Source organism: Rhinoderma darwinii, chromosome 3, assembly GCF_050947455.1.
Source record: "Rhinoderma darwinii isolate aRhiDar2 chromosome 3, aRhiDar2.hap1, whole genome shotgun sequence".
NCBI classification, from domain to species: Eukaryota; Metazoa; Chordata; class Amphibia; order Anura; family Rhinodermatidae; genus Rhinoderma; species Rhinoderma darwinii.
This window is the reverse complement of record NC_134689.1, coordinates 412,318,216-412,342,854: the sequence shown is the minus strand read 5'-3', so window position 1 is coordinate 412,342,854 and position 24,639 is coordinate 412,318,216. Positions and strand designations below refer to the sequence as shown.

Genomic DNA, 24,639 nt, shown 5'->3' with positions numbered 1-24,639 from the left:
ATAAAATAAATCTTTTTCTGCTAGGCTCCAGGAACTCAACATTTTCCAAAAATTAGGAACATGTGAGACCGTGTGGCCTAATGGATAAGGCGTCTGACTTCGGATCAGAAGATTGAGGGTTCGAGTGCCTTCATGGTCGCAGCTTTTAAGTGCTCTTCAGATGACCTTATAAGCATTTTAGTCCTTTCCTGGTTGCAACAGCTAAGGTTCAGATGCTTTCTTAATTTGATGACATACTTGGTGTCGTTATAGGCTATATTTCTACATGATTGATAGTGAATATTTTTATATGGCTAGTCAGCAGTTACCAGAAGTGAGATTTTAATCCATGCCTATATTTATAGACCATAACACACAATATTGTGAAAATATTTATTCTTAAATCTGGGCACTCGGTCATATTTACTAAATACCCGTAAATATCTAAAAAAAAAAAAAACTTTTTCACTCCTATATTTAAATACCACAACACACAATATTGAGAAAATGTTATCAGAAGTGAGATTTGAATCCATACCTATATTTAAGTACTGTAATACACAATATTAAGAAAATGTTTTTTTATAAATTTGGGCACTCGGTCATTTTTACAAAACACCTAAAAATGTATAAAAAAAACCTTTTTCTGCTAGGCTCCAGGAACTCAACATTTTCCAAAAATTAGGAACATGTGAGACCGTGTGGCCTAATGGATAAGGCGTCTGACTTCGGATCAGAAGATTGAGGGTTCGAGTCCCTTCATGGTCGCAGCTTTTAAGTGCTCTTCAGATGACCTTCTAAGCATTTGAGTCCTTTCCTGGTTGCACCAGCTAAGGTTCAGATGCTTTCTTAATTTGATGACATACTTGGTGTCGTTATAGGCTATATTTCTACATGATTGATAGTGAATATTTTTATATGGCTAGTCAGCAGTTACCAGAAGTGAGATTTTAATCCATGCCTATATTTATAGACCATAACACACAATATTGTGAAAATATTTATTCTTAAATCTGGGCACTCGGTCATTTTTACTAAATACCCGTAAATATCTAAAAAATAACAAAACTTTTTCACTCCTATATTTAAATACCACAACACACAATATTGAGAAAATGTTATCAGAAGTGAGATTTGAATCCATACCTACATTTAAGTACTGTAATACACAATATTAAGAAAATGTTTTTTTATAAATTTGGGCACTCGGTCATTTTTACAAAACACCTAAAAATGTATAAAAAAAACCTTTTTCTGTTAGGCTCCAGGAACTCAACATTTTCCAAAAATTAGGGACAAGTGAGACCGTGTGGCCTAATGGATAAGGCGTCTGACTTCGGATCAGAAGATTGAGGGTTCAAGTCCCTTCATGGTTGCAGCTTTTAAGTGCTCTTCAGATGACCTTCTAAGCATTTGAGTCCTTTCCTGGTTGCACCAGCTAAGGTTCAGATGCTTTCTTAATTTGATGACATACTTGGTGTCGTTATAGGCTATATTTCTACATGATTGATAGTGAATATTTTTATATGGCTAGTCAGCAGTTACCAGAAGTGAGATTTTAATCCATGCCTATATTTATAGACCATAACACACAATATTGTGAAAATATTTATTCTTAAATCTGGGCACTCGGTCATTTTTACTAAATACCCGTAAATATCTAAAAAATAACAAAACTTTTTCACTCCTATATTTAAATACCACAACACACAATATTGAGAAAATGTTATCAGAAGTGAGATTTGAATCCATACCTACATTTAAGTACTGTAATACACAATATTAAGAAAATGTTTTTTTATAAATTTGGGCACTCGGTCATTTTTACAAAACACCTAAAAATGTATAAAAAAAACCTTTTTCTGTTAGGCTCCAGGAACTCAACATTTTCCAAAAATTAGGGACAAGTGAGACCGTGTGGCCTAATGGATAAGGCGTCTGACTTCGGATCAGAAGATTGAGGGTTCAAGTCCCTTCATGGTTGCAGCTTTTAAGTGCTCTTCAGATGACCTTCTAAGCATTTGAGTCCTTTCCTGGTTGCACCAGCTAAGGTTCAGATGCTTTCTTAATTTGATGACATACTTGGTGTCGTTATAGGCTATATTTCTACATGATTGATAGTGAATATTTTTATATGGCTAGTCAGCAGTTACCAGAAGTGAGATTTTAATCCATGCCTATATTTATAGACCATAACACACAATATTGTGAAAATATTTATTCTTAAATCTGGGCACTCGGTCATTTTTACTAAATACCCGTAAATATCTAAAAAAAAAACAAAACTTTTTCACTCCTATATTTAAATACCACAACACACAATATTGAGAAAATGCTATCAGAAGTGAGATTTGAATCCATACCTACATTTAAGTACTGTAATACACAATATTAAGAAAATGTTTTTTTATAAATTTGGGCACTCGGTCATTTTTACAAAACACCTAAAAATGTATAAAAAAAACCTTTTTCTGTTAGGCTCCAGGAACTCAACATTTTCCAAAAATTAGGGACAAGTGAGACCGTGTGGCCTAATGGATAAGGCGTCTGACTTCGGATCAGAAGATTGAGGGTTCAACTCCCTTCATGGTTGCAGCTTTTAAGTGCTCTTCAGATGACCTTCTAAGCATTTGAGTCCTTTCCTGGTTGCACCAGCTAAGGTTCAGATGCTTTCTTAATTTGATGACATACTTGGTGTCGTTATAGGCTATATTTCTACATGATTGATAGTGAATATTTTTATATGGCTAGTCAGCAGTTACCAGAAGTGAGATTTTAATCCATGCCTATATTTATAGACCATAACACACAATATTGTGAAAATATTTATTCTTAAATCTGGGCACTCGGTCATTTTTACTAAATACCCGTAAATATCTAAAAAAAAACAAAACTTTTTCACTCCTATATTTAAATACCACAACACACAATATTGAGAAAATGTTATCAGAAGTGAGATTTGAATCCATACCTACATTTAAGTACTGTAATACACAATATTAAGAAAATGTTTTTTTATAAATTTGGGCACTCGGTCATTTTTACAAAACACCTAAAAATGTATAAAAAAAAACTTTTTCTGCTAGGCTCCAGGAACTCAAAATTTTCCAAAAATTAGGAACATGTGAGACCGTGTGGCCTAAAGGATAAGGCGTCTGACTTGGGATCAGAAGATTGAGGGTTCGAGTCCCTTCATGGTCGCAGCTTTTAAGTGCTCTTCAGATGACCTTCTAAGCATTTTAGTCCTTTCCTGGTTGCAACAGCTAAGGTTCAGATGCTTTCTTAATTTGATGACATACTTGGTGTCGTTATAGGCTATATTTCTACATGATTGATAGAGAATATTTTTATATGGCTAGTCAGCAGTTACCAGAAGTGAGATTTTAATCCATGCCTATATTTATAGACCATAACACACAATATTGTGAAAATATTTATTCTTAAATCTGGGCACTCGGTCATTTTTACTAAATACCCGTAAATACCTAAAAAAACAAAAAACTTTTTCACTCCTATATTTAAATACCACAACACACAATATTGAGAAAATGTTATCAGAAGTGAGATTTGAATCCATACCTACATTTAAGTACTGTAATACACAATATTAAGAAAATGTTTTTTTATAAATTTGGGCACTCGGTCATTTTTACAAAACACCTAAAAATGTATAAAAAAAACCTTTTTCTGCTAGGCTCCAGGAACTCAACATTTTCCAAAAATTAGGGACATGTGAGACCGTGTGGCCTAATGGATAAGGCGTCTGACTTCGGATCAGAAGATTGAGGGTTTGAGTCCCTTCATGGTCGCAGCTTTTAAGTGCTCTTCAGATGACCTTATAAGCATTTTAGTCCTTTCCTGGTTGCAACAGCTAATGTTCAGATGCTTTCTTAATTTGATGACATACTTGGTGTCGTTATAGGCTATATTTCTACATGATTGATAGTGAATATTTTTATATGGCTAGTCAGCAGTTACCAGAAGTGAGATTTTAATCCATGCCTATATTTATAGACCATAACACACAATATTGTGAAAATATTTATTCTTAAATCTGGGCACTCGGTCATTTTTACTAAATACCCGTAAATATCTAAAAAAAAACAAACTTTTTCACTCCTATATTTAAATACCACAACACACAATATTGAGAAAATGTTATCAGAAGTGAGATTTGAATCCATACCTATATTAAAGGACTGTAATACACAATATTAAGAAAATGCTTTTTTATACATTTGGGCACTCGGTCATTTTTACAAAATACCTAAAAATGTATAAAATAAATCTTTTTCTGCTAGGCTCCAGGAACTCAACATTTTCCAAAAATTAGGAACATGTGAGACCGTGTGGCCTAATGGTTAAGGCGTCTGACTTCGGATCAGAAGATTGAGGGTTTGAGTCCCTTCATGGTCGCAGCTTTTAAGTGCTCTTCAGATGACCTTATAAGCATTTTAGTCCTTTCCTGGTTGCAACAGCTAAGGTTCAGATGCTTTCTTAATTTGATGACATACTTGGTGTCGTTATAGGCTATATTTCTACATGATTGATAGTGAATATTTTTATATGGCTAGTCAGCAGTTACCAGAAGTGAGATTTTAATCCATGCCTATATTTATAGACCATAACACACAATATTGTGAAAATATTTATTCTTAAATCTGGGCACTCGGTCATTTTTACTAAATACCCGTAAATATCTAAAAAAAAACAAAACTTTTTCACTCCTATATTTAAATACCACAACACACAATATTGAGAAAATGTTATCAGAAGTGAGATTTGAATCCATACCTACATTTAAGTACTGTAATACACAATATTAAGAAAATGTTTTTTTATAAATTTGGGCACTCGGTCATTTTTACAAAACACCTAAAAATGTATAAAAAAAAACTTTTTCTGCTAGGCTCCAGGAACTCAAAATTTTCCAAAAATTAGGAACATGTGAGACCGTGTGGCCTAAAGGATAAGGCGTCTGACTTGGGATCAGAAGATTGAGGGTTCGAGTCCCTTCATGGTCGCAGCTTTTAAGTGCTCTTCAGATGACCTTCTAAGCATTTTAGTCCTTTCCTGGTTTCAACAGCTAAGGTTCAGATGCTTTCTTAATTTGATGACATACTTGGTGTCGTTATAGGCTATATTTCTACATGATTGATAGAGAATATTTTTATATGGCTAGTCAGCAGTTACCAGAAGTGAGATTTTAATCCATGCCTATATTTATAGACCATAACACACAATATTGTGAAAATATTTATTCTTAAATCTGGGCACTCGGTCATTTTTACTAAATACCCGTAAATACCTAAAAAAACAAAAAACTTTTTCACTCCTATATTTAAATACCACAACACACAATATTGAGAAAATGTTATCAGAAGTGAGATTTGAATCCATACCTACATTTAAGTACTGTAATACACAATATTAAGAAAATGTTTTTTTATAAATTTGGGCACTCGGTCATTTTTACAAAACACCTAAAAATGTATAAAAAAAACCTTTTTCTGCTAGGCTCCAGGAACTCAACATTTTCCAAAAATTAGGGACATGAGAGACCGTGTGGCCTAATGGATAAGGCGTCTGACTTCGGATCAGAAGATTGAGGGTTCGAGTCCCTTCTTGGTCGCAGCTTTTAAGTGCTCTTCAGATGACCTTATAAGCATTTTAGTCCTTTCCTGGTTGCAACAGCTAAGGTTCAGATGCTTTCTTAATTTGATGACATACTTGGTGTCGTTATAGGCTATATTTCTACATGATTGATAGTGAATATTTTTATATGGCTAGTCAGCAGTTACCAGAAGTGAGATTTTAATCCATGCCTATATTTATAGACCATAACACACAATATTGTGAAAATATTTATTCTTAAATCTGGGCACTCGGTCATTTTTACTAAATACCCGTAAATATCTAAAAAAAACAAAAAACTTTTTCACTCCTATATTTAAATACCACAACACACAATATTGAGAAAATGTTATCAGAAGTGAGATTTGAATCCATACCTATATTAAAGGACTGTAATACACAATATTAAGAAAATGCTTTTTTATACATTTGGGCACTCGGTCATTTTTACAAAATACCTAAAAATGTATAAAATAAATCTTTTTCTGCTAGGCTCCAGGAACTCAACATTTTCCAAAAATTAGGAACATGTGAGACCGTGTGGCCTAATGGTTAAGGCGTCTGACTTCGGATCAGAAGATTGAGGGTTTGAGTCCCTTCATGGTCGCAGCTTTTAAGTGCTCTTCAGATGACCTTCTAAGCATTTGAGTCCTTTCCTGGTTGCACCAGCTAAGGTTCAGATGCTTTCTTAATTTGATGACATACTTAGTGTCGTTATAGGCTATATTTCTACATGATTGATAGTGAATATTTTTATATGGCTAGTCAGCAGTTACCAGAAGTGAGATTTTAATCCATGCCTATATTTATAGACCATAACACACAATATTGTAAAAATATTTATTCTTAAATCTGGGCACTCGGTCATTTTTACTAAATACCCGTAAATACCTAAAAAAACAAAAAACTTTTTCACTCCTATATTTAAATACCACAACACACAATATTGAGAAAATGTTATCAGAAGTGAGATTTGAATCCATACCTACATTTAAGTACTGTAATACACAATATTAAGAAAATGTTTTTTTATAAATTTGGGCACTCGGTCATTTTTACAAAACACCTAAAAATGTATAAAAAAAACATTTTTCTGTTAGGCTCCAGGAACTCAACATTTTCCAAAAATTAGGGACAAGTGAGACCGTGTGGCCTAATGGATAAGGCGTCTGACTTCGGATCAGAAGATTGAGGGTTCGAGTGCCTTCATGGTCGCAGCTTTTAAATGCTCTTCAGATGACCTTATAAGCATTTTAGTCCTTTCCTTGTTGCAACAGCTAAGGTTCAGATGCTTTCTTAATTTGATGACATACTTGGTGTCGTTATAGGCTATATTTCTACATGATTGATAGTGAATATTTTTATATGGCTAGTCAGCAGTTACCAGAAGTGAGATTTTAATCCATGCCTATATTTATAGACCATAACACACAATATTGTGAAAATATTTATTCTTAAATCTGGGCACTCGGTCATTTTTACTAAATACCCGTAAATATCTAAAAAAAAAAAAAACTTTTTCACTCCTATATTTAAATACCACAACACACAATATTGAGAAAATGTTATCAGAAGTGAGATTTGAATCCATACCTATATTAAAGGACTGTAATACACAATATTAAGAAAATGCTTTTTTATACATTTGGGCACTCGGTCATTTTTACAAAATACCTAAAAATGTATAAAATAAATCTTTTTCTGCTAGGCTCCAGGAACTCAACATTTTCCAAAAATTAGGAACATGTGAGACCGTGTGGCCTAATGGTTAAGGCGTCTGACTTCGGATCAGAAGATTGAGGGTTTGAGTCCCTTCATGGTCGCAGCTTTTAAGTGCTCTTCAGATGACCTTCTAAGCATTTGAGTCCTTTCCTGGTTGCACCAGCTAAGGTTCAGATGCTTTCTTAATTTGATGACATACTTAGTGTCGTTATAGGCTATATTTCTACATGATTGATAGTGAATATTTTTATATGGCTAGTCAGCAGTTACCAGAAGTGAGATTTTAATCCATGCCTATATTTATAGACAATAACACACAATATTGTAAAAATATTTATTCTTAAATCTGGGCACTCGGTCATTTTTACTAAATACCCGTAAATACCTAAAAAAACAAAAAACTTTTTCACTCCTATATTTAAATACCACAACACACAATATTGAGAAAATGTTATCAGAAGTGAGATTTGAATCCATACCTACATTTAAGTACTGTAATACACAATATTAAGAAAATGTTTTTTTATAAATTTGGGCACTCGGTCATTTTTACAAAACACCTAAAAATGTATAAAAAAAACCTTTTTCTGTTAGGCTCCAGGAACTCAACATTTTCCAAAAATTAGGGACAAGTGAGACCGTGTGGCCTAATGGATAAGGCGTCTGACTTCGGATCAGAAGATTGAGGGTTCGAGTGCCTTCATGGTCGCAGCTTTTAAATGCTCTTCAGATGACCTTATAAGCATTTTAGTCCTTTCCTGGTTGCAACAGCTAAGGTTCAGATGCTTTCTTAATTTGATGACATACTTGGTGTCGTTATAGGCTATATTTCTACATGATTGATAGTGAATATTTTTATATGGCTAGTCAGCAGTTACCAGAAGTGAGATTTTAATCCATGCCTATATTTATAGACCATAACACACAATATTGTGAAAATATTTATTCTTAAATCTGGGCACTCGGTCATTTTTACTAAATACCCGTAAATATCTAAAAAAAACAAAAACTTTTTCACTCCTATATTTAAATACCACAACACACAATATTGAGAAAATGTTATCAGAAGTGAGATTTGAATCCATACCTATATTAAAGGACTGTAATACACAATATTAAGAAAATGCTTTTTTATACATTTGGGCACTCGGTCATTTTTACAAAATACCTAAAAATGTATAAAATAAATCTTTTTCTGCTAGGCTCCAGGAACTCAACATTTTCCAAAAATTAGGAACATGTGAGACCGTGTGGCCTAATGGATAAGGCGTCTGATTTCGGATCAGAAGATTGAGGGTTCGAGTCCCTTCATGGTCGCAGCTTTTAAGTGCTCTTCAGATGACCTTCTAAGCATTTGAGTCCTTTCCTGGTTGCACCAGCTAAGGTTCAGATGCTTTCTTAATTTGATGACATACTTAGTGTCATTATAGGCTATATTTCTACATGATTGATAGTGAATATTTTTATATGGCTAGTCAGCAGTTACCAGAAGTGAGGTTTGAATCCATGCCTATATTTATAGACCATAACACACAATATTGTAAAAATATTTATTCTTAAATCTGGGCACTCGGTCATTTTTACTAAATACCCGTAAATACCTAAAAAAACAAAAAACTTTTTCACTCCTATATTTAAATACCACAACACACAATATTGAGAAAATGTTATCAGAAGTGAGATTTGAATCCATACCTACATTTAAGTACTGTAATACACAATATTAAGAAAATGTTTTTTTATAAATTTGGGCACTCGGTCATTTTTACAAAACACCTAAAAATGTATAAAAAAAACCTTTTTCTGTTAGGCTCCAGGAACTCAACATTTTCCAAAAATTAGGGACAAGTGAGACCGTGTGGCCTAATGGATAAGGCGTCTGACTTCGGATCAGAAGATTGAGGGTTCGAGTGCCTTCATGGTCGCAGCTTTTAAATGCTCTTCAGATGACCTTATAAGCATTTTAGTCCTTTCCTGGTTGCAACAGCTAAGGTTCAGATGCTTTCTTAATTTGATGACATACTTGGTGTCGTTATAGGCTATATTTCTACATAATTGATAGTGAATATTTTTATATGGCTAGTCAGCAGTTACCAGAAGTGAGATTTTAATCCATGCCTATATTTATAGACCATAACACACAATATTGTGAAAATATTTATTCTTAAATCTGGGCACTCGGTCATTTTTACTAAATACCCGTAAATATCTAAAAAAAACCAAAACTTTTTCACTCCTATATTTAAATACCACAACACACAATATTGAGAAAATGTTATCAGAAGTGAGATTTGAATCCATACCTATATTAAAGGACTGTAATACACAATATTAAGAAAATGCTTTTTTATACATTTGGGCACTCGGTCATTTTTACAAAATACCTAAAAATGTATAAAATAAATCTTTTTCTGCTAGGCTCCAGGAACTCAACATTTTCCAAAAATTAGGAACATGTGAGACCGTGTGGCCTAATGGATAAGGCGTCTGATTTCGGATCAGAAGATTGAGGGTTCGAGTGCCTTCATGGTCGCAGCTTTTAAATGCTCTTCAGATGACCTTATAAGCATTTTAGTCCTTTCCTGGTTGCAACAGCTAAGGTTCAGATGCTTTCTTAATTTGATGACATACTTGGTGTCGTTATAGGCTATATTTCTACATGATTGATAGTGAATATTTTTATATGGCTAGTCAGCAGTTACCAGAAGTGAGATTTTAATCCATGCCTATATTTATAGACCATAACACACAATATTGTGAAAATATTTATTCTTAAATCTGGGCACTCGGTCATTTTTACTAAATACCCGTAAATATCTAAAAAAAAACAAAACTTTTTCACTCCTATATTTAAATACCACAACACACAATATTGAGAAAATGTTATCAGAAGTGAGATTTGAATCCATACCTATATTAAAGGACTGTAATACACAATATTAAGAAAATGCTTTTTTATACATTTGGGCACTCGGTCATTTTTACAAAATACCTAAAAATGTATAAAATAAATCTTTTTCTGCTAGGCTCCAGGAACTCAACATTTTCCAAAAATTAGGAACATGTGAGACCGTGTGGCCTAATGGATAAGGCGTCTGACTTCGGATCAGAAGATTGAGGGTTCGAGTCCCTTCACGGTCGCAGCTTTTAAGTGCTCTTCAGATGACCTTCTAAGCATTTGAGTCCTTTCCTGGTTGCACCAGCTAAGGTTCAGATGCTTTCTTAATTTGATGACATACTTAGTGTCGTTATAGGCTATATTTCTACATGATTGATAGTGAATATTTTTATATGGCTAGTCAGCAGTTACCAGAAGTGAGATTTTAATCCATGCCTATATTTATAGACCATAACACACAATATTGTAAAAATATTTATTCTTAAATCTGGGCACTCGGTCATTTTTACTAAATACCCGTAAATGCCTAAAAAAACAAAAAACTTTTTCACTCCTATATTTAAATACCACAACACACAATATTGAGAAAATGTTATCAGAAGTGAGATTTGAATCCATACCTACATTTAAGTACTGTAATACACAATATTAAGAAAATGTTTTTTTATAAATTTGGGCACTCGGTCATTTTTACAAAACACCTAAAAATGTATAAAAAAAACCTTTTTATGTTAGGCTCCAGGAACTCAACATTTTCCAAAAATTAGGAACATGTGAGACCGTGTGGCCTAATGGATAAGGCGTCTGACTTCGGATCAGAAGATTGAGAGTTCGAGTCCCTTCATGGTCGCAGCTTTTAAGTGCTCTTCAGATGACCTTCTAAGCATTTGAGTCCTTTCCTGGTTGCAACAGCTAAGGTTCAGATGCTTTCTTAATTTGATGACCTACTTGGTGTCGTTATAGGCTAGATTTTTACATGATTGATAGTGAATATTTTTATATGGCTAGTCAGCAGTTACCAGAAGTGAGATTTTAATCCATGCCTATATTTATAGACCATAACACACAATATTGTGAAAATATTTATTCTTAAATCTGGGCACTCGGTCATTTTTACTAAATACCCGTAAATATCTAAAAAAACAAAAAACTTTTTCACTCCTATATTTAAATACCACAACACACAATATTGAGAAAATGTTAACAGAAGTGAGATTTGAATCCATACCTATATTAAAGGACTGTAATACACAATATTAAGAAAATGCTTTTTTATACATTTGGGCACTCGGTCATTTTTACAAAATACCTAAAAATGTATAAAATAAATCTTTTTCTGCTAGGCTCCAGGAACTCAACATTTTCCAAAAATTAGGAACATGTGAGACCGTGTGGCCTAATGGATAAGGCGTCTGACTTCGGATCAGAAGATTGAGAGTTCGAGTCCCTTCATGGTCGCAGCTTTTAAGTGCTCTTCAGATGACCTTCTAAGCATTTGAGTCCTTTCCTGGTTGCAACAGCTAAGGTTCAGATGCTTTCTTAATTTGATGACATACTTGGTGTCGTTATAGGCTAGATTTTTACATGATTGATAGTGAATATTTTTATATGGCTAGTCAGCAGTTACCAGAAGTGAGATTTTAATCCATGCCTATATTTATAGACCATAACACACAATATTGTGAAAATATTTATTCTTAAATCTGGGCACTCGGTCATTTTTACTAAATACCCGTAAATATCTAAAAAAACAAAAAACTTTTTCACTCCTATATTTAAATACCACAACACACAATATTGAGAAAATGTTAACAGAAGTGAGATTTGAATCCATACCTATATTAAAGGACTGTAATACACAATATTAAGAAAATGCTTTTTTATACATTTGGGCACTCGGTCATTTTTACAAAATACCTAAAAATGTATAAAATAAATCTTTTTCTGCTAGGCTCCAGGAACTCAACATTTTCCAAAAATTAGGAGCATGTGAGACCGTGTGGCCTAATGGATAAGGCGTCTGACTTCGAATCAGAAGATTGAGGGTTCGAGTCCCTTCATGGTCGCAGATTTTAAGTGCTCTTCAGATGACCTTCTAAGCATTTGAGTCCTTTCCTGGTTGCAACAGCTAAGGTTCAGATGCTTTCTTAATTTGATGACATACTTGGTGTCGTTATAGGCTATATTTCTACATGATTGATAGTGAATATTTTTATATGGCTAGTCAGCAGTTACCAGAAGTGAGATTTTAATCCATGCCTATATTTATAGACCATAACACACAATATTGTGAAAATATTTATTCTTAAATCTGGGCACTCGGTCATTTTTACTAAATACCCGTAAATATCTAAAAAAAAAAAAAACTTTTTCACTCCTATATTTAAATACCACAACACACAATATTGAGAAAATGTTATCAGAAGTGAGATTTGAATCCATACCTACATTTAAGTACTGTAATACACAATATTAAGAAAATGTTTTTTTATAAATTTGGGCACTCGGTCATTTTTACAAAACACCTAAAAATGTATAAAAAAAAACTTTTTCTGTTAGGCTCCAGGAACTCAACATTTTCCAAAAATTAGGGACAAGTGAGACCGTGTGGCCTAATGGATAAGGCGTCTGACTTCGGATCAGAAGTTTGAGTGTTCGAGTCCCTTCATGGTTGCAGCTTTTAAGTGCTCTTCAGATGACCTTCTAAGCATTTGAGTCCTTTCCTGGTTGCACCAGCTAAGGTTCAGATGCTTTCTTAATTTGATGACATACTTGGTGTCGTTATAGGCTATGTTTCTACATGATTGATAGTGAATATTTTTATATGGCTAGTCAGCAGTTACCAGAAGTGAGATTTTAATCCATGCCTATATTTATAGACCATAACACACAATATTGTGAAAATATTTATTCTTAAATCTGGGCACTCGGTCATTTTTACTAAATACCCGTAAATATCTAAAAAATAACAAAACTTTTTCACTCCTATATTTAAATACCACAACACACAATATTGAGAAAATGTTATCAGAAGTGAGATTTGAATCCATACCTACATTTAAGTACTGTAATACACAATATTAAGAAAATGTTTTTTTATAAATTTGGGCACTCGGTCATTTTTACAAAATACCTAAAAATGTATAAAATAAATCTTTTTCTGCTAGGCTCCAGGAACTCAACATTTTCCAAAAATTAGGAACATGTGAGACCGTGTGGCCTAAAGGATAAGTCGTCTGACTTGGGATCAGAAGATTGAGGGTTCGAGTCCCTTCATGGTCGCAGCTTTTAAGTGCTCTTCAGATGACCTTCTAAGCATTTGAGTCCTTTCCTGGTTGCAACAGCTAAGGTTCAGATGCTTTCTTAATTTGATGACCTACTTGGTGTCGTTATAGGCTAGATTTTTACATGATTGATAGTGAATATTTTTATATGGCTAGTCAGCAGTTACCAGAAGTGAGATTTTAATCCATGCCTATATTTATAGACCATAACACACAATATTGTGAAAATATTTATTCTTAAATCTGGGCACTCGGTCATTTTTACTAAATACCCGTAAATATCTAAAAAAACAAAAAACTTTTTCACTCCTATATTTAAATACCACAACACACAATATTGAGAAAATGTTAACAGAAGTGAGATTTGAATCCATACCTATATTAAAGGACTGTAATACACAATATTAAGAAAATGCTTTTTTATACATTTGGGCACTCGGTCATTTTTACAAAATACCTAAAAATGTATAAAATAAATCTTTTTCTGCTAGGCTCCAGGAACTCAACATTTTCCAAAAATTAGGAGCATGTGAGACCGTGTGGCCTAATGGATAAGGCGTCTGACTTCGAATCAGAAGATTGAGGGTTCGAGTCCCTTCATGGTCGCAGATTTTAAGTGCTCTTCAGATGACCTTCTAAGCATTTGAGTCCTTTCCTGGTTGCAACAGCTAAGGTTCAGATGCTTTCTTAATTTGATGACATACTTGGTGTCGTTATAGGCTAGATTTTTACATGATTGATAGTGAATATTTTTATATGGCTAGTCAGCAGTTACCAGAAGTGAGATTTTAATCCATGCCTATATTTATAGACCATAACACACAATATTGTGAAAATATTTATTCTTAAATCTGGGCACTCGGTCATTTTTACTAAATTCCCGTAAATATCTAAAAAAACAAAAAACTTTTTCACTCCTATATTTAAATACCACAACACACAATATTGAGAAAATGTTAACAGAAGTGAGATTTGAATCCATACCTATATTAAAGGACTGTAATACACAATATTAAGAAAATGCTTTTTTATACATTTGGGCACTCGGTCATTTTTACAAAATACCTAAAAATGTATAAAATAAATCTTTTTCTGCTAGGCTCCAGGAACTCAACATTTTCCAAAAATTAGGAGCATGTGAGACCGTGTGGCCTAATGGATAAGGCGTCTGACTTCGAATCAGAAGATTGAGGGTTCGAGTCCCTTCATGGTCGCAGATTTTAAGTGCTCTTCAGATGACCTTCTAAGCATTTGAGTCCTTTCCTGGTTGCAACAGCTAAGGTTCAGATGCTTTCTTAATTTGACATACTTGGTGTCGTTATAGGCTATATTTCTACATGATTGATAGTGAATATTTTTATATGGCTAGTCAGCAGTTACCAGAAGTGAGATTTTAATCCATGCCTATATTTATAGACCATAACACACAATATTGTGAAAATATTTATTCTTAAATCTGGGCACTCGGTCATTTTTACTAAATACCCGTAAATATCTAAAAAAAAAACAAACTTTTTCACTCCTATATTTAAATACCACAACACACAATATTGAGAAAATGTTATCAGAAGTGAGATTTGAATCCATACCTACATTTAAGTACTGTAATACACAATATTAAGAAAATGTTTTTTTATAAATTTGGGCACTCGGTCATTTTTACAAAACACCTAAAAATGTATAAAAAAAAACTTTTTCTGTTAGGCTCCAGGAACTCAACATTTTCCAAAAATTAGGGACAAGTGAGACCGTGTGGCCTAATGGATAAGGCGTCTGACTTCGGATCAGAAGATGGAGGGTTCGAGTCCCTTCATGGTTGCAGCTTTTAAGTGCTCTTCAGATGACCTTCTAAGCATTTGAGTCCTTTCCTGGTTGCACCAGCTAAGGTTCAGATGCTTTCTTAATTTGATGACATACTTGGTGTCGTTATAGGCTATATTTCTACATGATTGATAGTGAATATTTTTATATGGCTAGTCAGCAGTTACCAGAAGTGAGATTTTAATCCATGCCTATATTTATAGACCATAACACACAATATTGTGAAAATATTTATTCTTAAATCTGGGCACTCGGTCATTTTTACTAAATACCCGTAAATACCTAAAAAAACAAAAAACTTTTTCACTCCTATATTTAAATACCACAACACATAATATTGAGAAAATGTTATCAGAAGTGAGATTTGAATCCATACCTACATTTAAGTACTGTAATACACAATATTAAGAAAATGTTTTTTTATAAATTTGGGCACTCGGTCATTTTTACAAAACACCTAAAAATGTATAAAAAAAACCTTTTTCTGTTAGGCTCCAGGAACTCAACATTTTCAAAAAATTAGGGACATGTGAGACCGTGTGGCCTAATGGATAAGGCGTCTGACTTCGGATCAGAAGTTTGAGTGTTCGAGTCCCTTCATGGTTGCAGCTTTTAAGTGCTCTTCAGATGACCTTCTAAGCATTTGAGTCCTTTCCTGGTTGCACCAGCTAAGGTTCAGATGCTTTCTTAATTTGATGACATACTTGGTGTCGTTATAGGCTATGTTTCTACATGATTGATAGTGAATATTTTTATATGGCTAGTCAGCAGTTACCAGAAGTGAGATTTTAATCCATGCCTATATTTATAGACCATAACACACAATATTGTGAAAATATTTATTCTTAAATCTGGGCACTCGGTCATTTTTACTAAATACCCGTAAATATCTAAAAAATAACAAAACTTTTTCACTCCTATATTTAAATACCACAACACACAATATTGAGAAAATGTTATCAGAAGTGAGATTTGAATCCATACCTACATTTAAGTACTGTAATACACAATATTAAGAAAATGTTTTTTTATAAATTTGGGCACTCGGTCATTTTTACAAAACACCTAAAAATGTATAAAAAAAAACTTTTTCTGCTAGGCTCCAGGAACTCAAAATTTTCCAAAAAGTAGGAACATGTGAGACCGTGTGGCCTAAAGGATAAGTCGTCTGACTTGGGATCAGAAGATTGAGGGTTCGAGTCCCTTCATGGTCGCAGCTTTTAAGTGCTCTTCAGATGACCTTCTAAGCATTTTAGTCCTTTCCTGGTTGCAACAGCTAAGGTTCAGATGCTTTCTTAATTTGATGACATACTTGGTGTCGTTATAGGCTATATTTCTACATGATTGATAGTGAATATTTTTATATGGCTAGTCAGCAGTTACCAGAAGTGAGATTTTAATCCATGCCTATATTTATAGACCATAACACACAATATTGTGAAAATATTTATTCTTAAATCTGGGCACTCGGTCATTTTTACTAAATACCCGTAAATACCTAAAAAAAAACAAAAAACTTTTTCACTCCTATATTTAAATACCACAACACATAATATTGAGAAAATGTTATCAGAAGTGAGATTTGAATCCATACCTACATTTAAGTACTGTAATACACAATATTAAGAAAATGTTTTTTTATAAATTTGGGCACTCGGTCATTTTTACAAAACACCTAAAAATCTATAAAAAAAACCTTTTTCTGTTAGGCTCCAGGAACTCAACATTTTCAAAAAATTAGGGACATGTGAGACCGTGTGGCCTAATGGATAAGGCGTCTGACTTTGGATCAGAAGATTGAGGGTTCGAGTCCCTTCATGGTTGCAGCTTTTAAGTGCTCTTCAGATGACCTTCTAAGCATTTGAGTCCTTTCCTGGTTGCACCAGCTAAGGTTCAGATGCTTTCTTAATTTGATGACATACTTGGTGTCGTTATAGGCTATATTTCTACATGATTGATAGTGAATATTTTTATATGGCTAGTCAGCAGTTACCAGAAGTGAGATTTTAATCCATGCCTATATTTATAGACCATAACACACAATATTGTGAAAATATTTATTCTTAAATCTGGGCACTCGGTCATTTTTACTAAATACCCGTAAATATCTAAAAAAAAAAAAAACTTTTTCACTCCTATATTTAAATACCACAACACACAATATTGAGAAAATGTTATCAGAAGTGAGATTTGAATCCATACCTATATTACAGGACTGTAATACACAATATTAAAAAAATGCTTTTTTATACATTTGGGCACTCGGTCATTTTTACAAAATACCTAAAAATGTATAAAATAAATCTTTTTCTGCTAGGCTCCAGGAACTCAACATTTTCCAAAAAGTAGGAACATGTGAGACTGTGTGGCCTAAAGGATAAGTCGTCTGACTTGGGATCAGAAGATTGAGGGTTCGAGTCCCTTCATGGTCGCAGCTTTTAAGTGCTCTTCAGATGACCTTCTAAGCATTTTAGTCCTTTCCTGGTTGCAACAGCTAAGGTTCAGATGCTTTCTTAATTTGATGACATACTTGGTGTCGTTATAGGCTATATTTCTACATGATTGATAGTGAATATTTTTATATGGCTAGTCAGCAGTTACCAGAAGTGATATTTTAATCCATGCCTATGTTTATAGACCATAACACACAATATTGTGAAAATATTTATTCTTAAATCTGGGCACTCGGTCATTTTTACTAAATACCCGTAAATATCTAAAAAAAAAACAAAACTTTTTCACTCCTATATTTAAATACCACAACACATAATATTGAGAAAATGTTATCAGAAGTGAGATTTGAATCCATACCTATATTTAAGTACTGTAATACACAATATTAAGAAAATGCTTTTTTATACATTTGGGCACTCGGTCATTTTTACAAAATACCTAAAAATGTATAAAATAAATCTTTTTCTGCTAGGCTCCAGGAACTCAAAATTTTCCAAAAATTAGGAACATGAGAGACTGTGTGGCCTAATGGATAAGGCGTCTGACTTCGGATCAGAAGATTGAGAGTTCGAGTCCCTTCATGGTCGCAGCTTTTAAGTGCTCTTCAGATGACCTTCTAAGCATTTGAGTCCTTTCCTGGTTGCAACTGCTAAGGTTCAGATGCTTTCTTAATTTGATGACATACTTGGTGTCGTTATAGGCTATATTTCTACATGATTGATAGTGAATCTTTTTATATGGCTAGTCAGCAGTTACCAGAAGTGAGATTTTAATCCATGCCTATATTTATAGACCATAACACACAATATTGTGAAAATATTTATTCTTAAATCTGGGCACTCGGTCATTTTTACTAAATACCCGTAAATATCTAAAAAAACAAAAAACTTTTTCACTCCTATATTTAAATACCACAACACACAATATTGAGAAAATGTTATCAGAAGTGAGATTTGAATCCATACCTATATTTAAGTACTGTAATACACAATATTAAGAAAATGTTTTTTTATAAATTTGGACACTCGGTCATTTTTACAAAATACCTAAAAATGTATAAAATAAATCTTTTTCTGCTAGGCTCCAGGAACTCAAAATTTTCCAAAAATTAAGAACATGTGAGACCGTGTGGCCTAATGGATAAGGCGTCTGACTTCGGATCAGAAGATTGAGAGTTCGAGTCCCTTCATGGTCGCAGCTTTTAAGTGCTCTTCAGATGACCTTCTAAGCATTTGAGTCCTTTCCTGGTTGCAACAGCTAAGGTTCAGATGCTTTCTTAATTTGATGACATACTTGGTGTCGTTATAGGCTAGATTTTTACATGATTGATAGTGAATATTTTTATATGGCTAGTCAGCAGTTACCAGAAGTGAGATTTTAATCCATGCCTATATTTATAGACCATAACACACAATATTGTGAAAATATTTATTCTTAAATCTGGGCACTCGGTCATTTTTACTAAATACCCGTAAATATCTAAAAAAACAAAAAACTTTTTCACTCCTATATTTAAATACCACAACACACAATATTGAGAAAATGTTATCAGAAGTGAGATTTGAATCCATACCTATATTTAAGTACTGTAATACACAATATTAAGAAAATGTTTTTTTATAAATTTGGGCACTCGTCATTTTTACAAAATACCTAAAAATGTATAAAAAAAATCTTTTTCTGCTAGGCTCCAGGAACTCAAAATTTTCCAAAAATTAGGGACATGTGAGACCGTGTGGCCTAATGGATAAGGCGTCTGACTTCGGATCTGAAGATTGAGGGTTTTGAGTCCCTTCATGGTCGCAGCTTTTAAGTGCTCTTCAGATGACCTTCTAAGCATTTGAGTCCTTTCCTGGTTGCAACAGCTAAGGTTCAGATGCTTTCTTAATTTGATGACATACTTGGTGTCGTTATAGGCTAGATTTTTACATGATTGATAGTGAATATTTTTATATGGCTAGTCAGCAGTTACCAGAAGTGAGATTTTAATCCATGCCTATGTTTATAGACCATAACCCACAATATTGTGAAAATATTTATTCTTAAATCTGGGCCCTCGGTCATTTTTACTAAATACCCGTAAATATCTAAAAAAACAAAAAACTTTTTCACTCCTATATTTAAATACCACAACACACAATATTGAGAAAATGTTATCAGAAGTGAGATTTGAATCCATACCTATATTTAAGTACTGTAATACACAATATAAAGAAAATCTTTTTTTTATAAATTTGGGCACTCGGTCATTTTTACAAAATACCTAAAAATTTATAAAAAAAATCTTTTTCTGCTAGGCTCCAGGAACTCAACATTTTCCAAAAATTGCGAACATGTGAGACCGTGTGGCCTAATGGATAAGGCGTCTGACTTCAGATCAGAAGATTGAGTGTTCGAGTCCCTTCATGGTTGCAGCTTTTAAGTGCTCTTCAGATGACCTTCTAAGCATTTGAGTCCTTTCCTGGTTGCAACAGCTAAGTTTTAGATGCTTTCTTAATTTGATGACATACTTGGTGTCGTTATAGGCTATATTTCTACATGATTGATAGTGAATATTTTTATATGGCTAGTCAGCAGTTACCAGAAGTGAGATTTTAATCCATGCCTATATTTATAGACCATAACACACAATATTGTGAAAATATTTATTCTTAAATCTGGGCACTCGGTCATTTTTACTAAATACCCGTAAATACCTAAAAAAACAAAAAACTTTTTCACTCCTATATTTAAATACCACAACACATAATATTGAGAAAATGTTATCAGAAGTGAGATTTGAATCCATACCTATATTTAAGTACTGTAATACACAATATTAAGAAAATGCTTTTTTATACATTTGGGCACTCGGTCATTTTTACAAAATACCTAAAAATGTATAAAATAAATCTTTTTCTGCTAGGCTCCAGGAACTCAACATTTTCCAAAAATTAGGAACATGTGAGACCGTGTGGCCTAATGGATAAGGCGTCTGACTTCGGATCAGAAGATTGAGAGTTCGAGTCCCTTCATGGTCGCAGCTTTTAAGTGCTCTTCAGATGACCTTCTAAGCATTTGAGTCCGTTCCTGGTTGCAACAGCTAAGTTTTAGATGCTTTCTTAATTTGATGACATACTTGGTGTCGTTATAGGCTATATTTCTACATGATTGATAGTGAATATTTTTATATGGCTAGTCAGCAGTTACCAGAAGTGATATTTTAATCCATGCCTATGTTTATAGACCATAACACACAATATTGTGAAAATATTTATTCTTAAATCTGGGCACTCGGTCATTTTTACTAAATACCCGTAAATATCTAAAAAAAAAACAAAACTTTTTCACTCCTATATTTAAATACCACAACTAGAGATGAGCGAACCGGGACAACCGAACCCGGTTTCGGTCCGAACTTCCGGTAAAGTTCGGTTCGCAGCGAATCCGAACTTCACCGGGTTCGGCCGAACCCGTTTTGACCGAACCCGGTCAAAAACATTATACAAATCGGCAGCCACTTATCTCTATCAATCACTGATAGAGAAAAGAGGCTGCTGATTAAAAATAAAATAAAAAGCATTTCATACATACCCGGTCGTTGTCTTGTTGACGAGTCCCTCTTCTTCCTCCAGTCCGACCTTTTCTGACGCGGCAGCCTGTGATTGGCTGCAGAGGCCTCTGCAGCCTGTGATTGGCTGCAGAGGCCGCGGCAGCCTGTGATTGGCTGCAGCGCTCACAAGGCTGCATCGTCATCAAGGAATGTCGGGCCGGATGTCGAGAGGGACGCGTCACCAAGGCAACGGCCAGGAGACCGGACTGGAGGAAGCAGAAAGTTCTCGGTAAGTATGAACGTCTTTTTTTTTACAGGTACTGTGATCGGTAGTCACTGTCCAGGGTACTGAAACAGTTACTGCCGATCAGTTAACTCTTTCAGCACCCTGAACAGTGACTATTTAGTGTATGTGCACACACACTAATTACGTCCGTAAATGACGGACGTATTTCGGCCGCAAGTACCGGACCGAACACAGTGCAGGGAGCCGGGCTCCTAGCATCATACTTATGTACGATGCTAGGAGTCCCTGCCTCTCTGCAGGACAACTGTCCCGTACTGTAATCATGTTTTCAGTACGGGACAGTAGTTCCACGGAGAGGCAGGGACTCCTAGCATCGTATATAAATATGATGCTAGGAGCCCGGCTCCCTGCAGGGTGTTCGGTCCGGTACTTGCGGCCGAAATACGTCCGTCAATTACTGACGTAATTAGTGTGTGTGCACATACCCTTACTGACGTCGCCTAGCAACGCTGCCGTAATGACGGGTGCACACATGTAGCCACCCGTCATTACGGGGCCTCATGCACACGACCATAAAAACACCCGTTATCACGGGTCGTAATTACGACCCGAAATAGCGGGCCCATAGACTTCTGTTAGCCACGGGTACCTTCCCGTTTTCTCACGGGAAGGTGCCCGTGCCGTTAAAAAGATAGAACATGTTCTATTTTTTTATTTTACGGGCCGTGCTCGTAATTACGACTCGTAACTACGAGCACGGCCGGCCGGCCACGGGCAGCCGGCCGCTTTTGCGAACCGTGCTGTCATTATAATTATAGCAGCACGGCCCGTAAAATAGAAAAATAGAACATGTTCTATTTTTTTAACGGCACGGGCACCTTCCCGTGAGAATACGGAAAGGTACCCGTGGGTAACAGAAGTCTATGAGCCCGTTATTGCGGGTCGTAATTACGACCCGCAATAACGGGTGTTTTTACGGTCGTGTGCATGATGGGAGCACGGCTCGGAAAAACGAACGGCTGCCCGTGCTCATCTCCTGAAATAATCTGTGCTGCCTTAAACTCTGTGGACAGGTCAGGATCCTGTTTCTTTTAAATGCTGCTAGGGAACCCGCTCGATCCACTATATAAGGCTGCGCTACAGTGCAGCATTTAAAAGAAACAGGATCCTGACCTGTCCACAGAGTTTAAGGCAGCACAGAGTATTTCAGGAGATGAGCGTGCAGATTCAGTGCTGTTGTGAACTCTGCTCTTACCATTACGTAGCTCTCAGTCTGTTATCTCTCCCCCACTCCTGTCCTCAAGAACACCTTCACATGATTGGCAAGTCACCACGTAATGGTAAGAGCAGAGTTCACAGCAGCACAGAGTATTTCAGGAGATGAGCGTGCGGATCTTGTGCGGGGTGGTGACTTGCCAATCATGTGAAGGTGTTCTGGAGGACAGGAGTGGAGGAGAGGTAACAGACTGAGAGCTACGTAATGGTAAGAGCAGAGTTCGCAGCAGCACTGAATCTGCACGCTCATCTCCTGAAATACTCTGTGCTGCCTTAAACTCTATGGACAGGTCAGGATCCTGTTTCTTTTAAATGCTGCACTGTAGCGCAGCCTTATATAGTGGATCGAGCGGGTTCCCCAGCAGCATTTAAAAGAAACCGTGTTTGTGTATGTGTGTGTTTGTGTATATATGTGTGTTTGGGTATGTGACTGTCTGTTTTTGTTTTTATATGTGTGTGTGTATATATGGGTGTGTTTGTGTATATGTGTTTTGTGTATATGTTTGTGTATATATGGGTGTATTTGTGTATATGTTTGTGTGTAGATGTTTGTGTGTGTTTTTGTATATGTGTATATGTGTGTATATGGGTGTGTGTTTGTGTGTATATATGGGTGTGTTTGTGTATATGTGTTTGTGTATATGTGTGTTTGGGTATGTGTGTTTTTGTTTGTATATGTGTTTGTGTATATGTGTTCGTGTATGTGTGTATAACTGTGTGTGTGTGTGTTTGGATATGTGTGTTTTTGTTTGTATATGTGTGAGTTCGTGTATATGTGTGTGTTTGTCTGTTTATGTGTGTGTGTATATCTTGTTGTGTTTGTGTATATATGTGTGTGTCTGTGTATGGTTGTTTGTTTGTGTGTGCGTGTATATATGTGTGTAGGTGAGTAGAAGTATTGGTATTGTTCACATTGATAACTGTTTTTTTATGTTGTTGCAGATTTTGATGTACCGATTGGACTACATCTACGATTCGTTGGACTACTGCGTAGATCTGCGTTTTTTCAAATTTTAATAAAATGGTTAACGAGGGTTTTGTTGGGGATTTCTTATTTCAATAAAAAAGAATTGTCTTTGTGTTTTTTTTTCAAACTTTATTAGTGCCTAGATAATGGCAGTTGGCTGATTGACAGCGTCCATTATTAAGGCGGTACTTAGTGTTAGCCGGTGCAGAGGCTAGCACTAACCACCCATTATTACCCCGGTACCCACCACCACCAGGGGTGCCGGGAAGAGCTTGGTACGATCCAGTACCCGACCATCTGTTGTGATGGTCGGGTACTGGGGCGGCCGTAGGCTGGTATTATGAGGCTGGGAAGGGCCAAAATCAGTGGACCTTCCCACCCTTGTAATGCTAGGCTGCTGCTGCTGTGTTGTATCGGGCTGGTTATAAAAATGGGGGGGACCCCCACGTCGTTTTTTTTTTGGAATTTAACAAATTTAGCAATAGACGGGTCCCCCACATTTTTAATAACCAGCCATATACAAGGCCGCAGCAGTCTGGCATTACATGGGTGGGAAGGGCCACTGGTTTTGTCCATTCCCAGGCTAATAACACTGTTGTATGTGGCTGGTTATGATAAATTGGGTGGAACCCCATGTCTTTTTAAAAAAAAAAATGTAAATAAATAAATAATTTAAAAAAATGACGTGGGGTCCCCCCCACTTTTATAACCAGCCAGATACAACACAGCAGCAGCAGCCTAGCATTACAAGGGTGGGAAGGTCCACTGTTTTTGGCCCTTCCCAGCCTCATAATACCAGCCTGCGGCCGCCCCAGGGCCCGACCA

At 35.3% G+C, this 24,639-nt stretch overlaps 28 non-coding genes across 28 annotated transcripts; all 28 read left to right on the top strand.

Annotated features, from left to right (window-relative positions):
• Nucleotides 1-66: 66 nt before the first annotated feature.
• On the top strand, nt 67-139 carry TRNAR-UCG (transfer RNA arginine (anticodon UCG)). Its single transcript has one exon. It is a non-coding gene; the product is annotated as a tRNA-Arg (tRNA).
• A 535-nt stretch (nt 140-674) lies between these two features.
• On the top strand, nt 675-747 carry TRNAR-UCG (transfer RNA arginine (anticodon UCG)). Its single transcript has one exon. It is a non-coding gene; the product is annotated as a tRNA-Arg (tRNA).
• Nucleotides 748-1,282: 535 nt separating this feature from the next.
• TRNAR-UCG (transfer RNA arginine (anticodon UCG)) lies at nt 1,283-1,355 on the top strand. Its single transcript has one exon. It is a non-coding gene; the product is annotated as a tRNA-Arg (tRNA).
• A 535-nt stretch (nt 1,356-1,890) lies between these two features.
• On the top strand, nt 1,891-1,963 carry TRNAR-UCG (transfer RNA arginine (anticodon UCG)). The gene has a single exon. It is a non-coding gene; the product is annotated as a tRNA-Arg (tRNA).
• A 536-nt stretch (nt 1,964-2,499) lies between these two features.
• TRNAR-UCG (transfer RNA arginine (anticodon UCG)) lies at nt 2,500-2,572 on the top strand. The gene has a single exon. It is a non-coding gene; the product is annotated as a tRNA-Arg (tRNA).
• A 535-nt stretch (nt 2,573-3,107) lies between these two features.
• On the top strand, nt 3,108-3,180 carry TRNAP-UGG (transfer RNA proline (anticodon UGG)). The gene has a single exon. It is a non-coding gene; the product is annotated as a tRNA-Pro (tRNA).
• Nucleotides 3,181-3,715: 535 nt separating this feature from the next.
• Nucleotides 3,716-3,788, top strand: TRNAR-UCG (transfer RNA arginine (anticodon UCG)). Its single transcript has one exon. It is a non-coding gene; the product is annotated as a tRNA-Arg (tRNA).
• Nucleotides 3,789-4,322: 534 nt separating this feature from the next.
• On the top strand, nt 4,323-4,395 carry TRNAR-UCG (transfer RNA arginine (anticodon UCG)). The gene has a single exon. It is a non-coding gene; the product is annotated as a tRNA-Arg (tRNA).
• Nucleotides 4,396-4,930: 535 nt separating this feature from the next.
• On the top strand, nt 4,931-5,003 carry TRNAP-UGG (transfer RNA proline (anticodon UGG)). The gene has a single exon. It is a non-coding gene; the product is annotated as a tRNA-Pro (tRNA).
• A 535-nt stretch (nt 5,004-5,538) lies between these two features.
• On the top strand, nt 5,539-5,611 carry TRNAR-UCG (transfer RNA arginine (anticodon UCG)). The gene has a single exon. It is a non-coding gene; the product is annotated as a tRNA-Arg (tRNA).
• A 536-nt stretch (nt 5,612-6,147) lies between these two features.
• On the top strand, nt 6,148-6,220 carry TRNAR-UCG (transfer RNA arginine (anticodon UCG)). The gene has a single exon. It is a non-coding gene; the product is annotated as a tRNA-Arg (tRNA).
• A 535-nt stretch (nt 6,221-6,755) lies between these two features.
• On the top strand, nt 6,756-6,828 carry TRNAR-UCG (transfer RNA arginine (anticodon UCG)). The gene has a single exon. It is a non-coding gene; the product is annotated as a tRNA-Arg (tRNA).
• Nucleotides 6,829-7,363: 535 nt separating this feature from the next.
• Nucleotides 7,364-7,436, top strand: TRNAR-UCG (transfer RNA arginine (anticodon UCG)). The gene has a single exon. It is a non-coding gene; the product is annotated as a tRNA-Arg (tRNA).
• A 535-nt stretch (nt 7,437-7,971) lies between these two features.
• TRNAR-UCG (transfer RNA arginine (anticodon UCG)) lies at nt 7,972-8,044 on the top strand. The gene has a single exon. It is a non-coding gene; the product is annotated as a tRNA-Arg (tRNA).
• A 535-nt stretch (nt 8,045-8,579) lies between these two features.
• Nucleotides 8,580-8,652, top strand: TRNAR-UCG (transfer RNA arginine (anticodon UCG)). The gene has a single exon. It is a non-coding gene; the product is annotated as a tRNA-Arg (tRNA).
• Nucleotides 8,653-9,187: 535 nt separating this feature from the next.
• TRNAR-UCG (transfer RNA arginine (anticodon UCG)) lies at nt 9,188-9,260 on the top strand. Its single transcript has one exon. It is a non-coding gene; the product is annotated as a tRNA-Arg (tRNA).
• A 535-nt stretch (nt 9,261-9,795) lies between these two features.
• TRNAR-UCG (transfer RNA arginine (anticodon UCG)) lies at nt 9,796-9,868 on the top strand. The gene has a single exon. It is a non-coding gene; the product is annotated as a tRNA-Arg (tRNA).
• Nucleotides 9,869-10,403: 535 nt separating this feature from the next.
• Nucleotides 10,404-10,476, top strand: TRNAR-UCG (transfer RNA arginine (anticodon UCG)). Its single transcript has one exon. It is a non-coding gene; the product is annotated as a tRNA-Arg (tRNA).
• Nucleotides 10,477-11,011: 535 nt separating this feature from the next.
• Nucleotides 11,012-11,084, top strand: TRNAR-UCG (transfer RNA arginine (anticodon UCG)). The gene has a single exon. It is a non-coding gene; the product is annotated as a tRNA-Arg (tRNA).
• Nucleotides 11,085-11,619: 535 nt separating this feature from the next.
• On the top strand, nt 11,620-11,692 carry TRNAR-UCG (transfer RNA arginine (anticodon UCG)). The gene has a single exon. It is a non-coding gene; the product is annotated as a tRNA-Arg (tRNA).
• Nucleotides 11,693-12,227: 535 nt separating this feature from the next.
• On the top strand, nt 12,228-12,300 carry TRNAR-UCG (transfer RNA arginine (anticodon UCG)). Its single transcript has one exon. It is a non-coding gene; the product is annotated as a tRNA-Arg (tRNA).
• A 1,751-nt stretch (nt 12,301-14,051) lies between these two features.
• TRNAR-UCG (transfer RNA arginine (anticodon UCG)) lies at nt 14,052-14,124 on the top strand. Its single transcript has one exon. It is a non-coding gene; the product is annotated as a tRNA-Arg (tRNA).
• Nucleotides 14,125-14,659: 535 nt separating this feature from the next.
• On the top strand, nt 14,660-14,732 carry TRNAR-UCG (transfer RNA arginine (anticodon UCG)). The gene has a single exon. It is a non-coding gene; the product is annotated as a tRNA-Arg (tRNA).
• Nucleotides 14,733-15,264: 532 nt separating this feature from the next.
• On the top strand, nt 15,265-15,337 carry TRNAR-UCG (transfer RNA arginine (anticodon UCG)). The gene has a single exon. It is a non-coding gene; the product is annotated as a tRNA-Arg (tRNA).
• A 1,753-nt stretch (nt 15,338-17,090) lies between these two features.
• Nucleotides 17,091-17,163, top strand: TRNAQ-UUG (transfer RNA glutamine (anticodon UUG)). Its single transcript has one exon. It is a non-coding gene; the product is annotated as a tRNA-Gln (tRNA).
• A 1,144-nt stretch (nt 17,164-18,307) lies between these two features.
• Nucleotides 18,308-18,380, top strand: TRNAR-UCG (transfer RNA arginine (anticodon UCG)). Its single transcript has one exon. It is a non-coding gene; the product is annotated as a tRNA-Arg (tRNA).
• A 535-nt stretch (nt 18,381-18,915) lies between these two features.
• TRNAR-UCG (transfer RNA arginine (anticodon UCG)) lies at nt 18,916-18,988 on the top strand. The gene has a single exon. It is a non-coding gene; the product is annotated as a tRNA-Arg (tRNA).
• A 1,752-nt stretch (nt 18,989-20,740) lies between these two features.
• Nucleotides 20,741-20,813, top strand: TRNAR-UCG (transfer RNA arginine (anticodon UCG)). The gene has a single exon. It is a non-coding gene; the product is annotated as a tRNA-Arg (tRNA).
• Nucleotides 20,814-24,639: the final 3,826 nt, after the last annotated feature.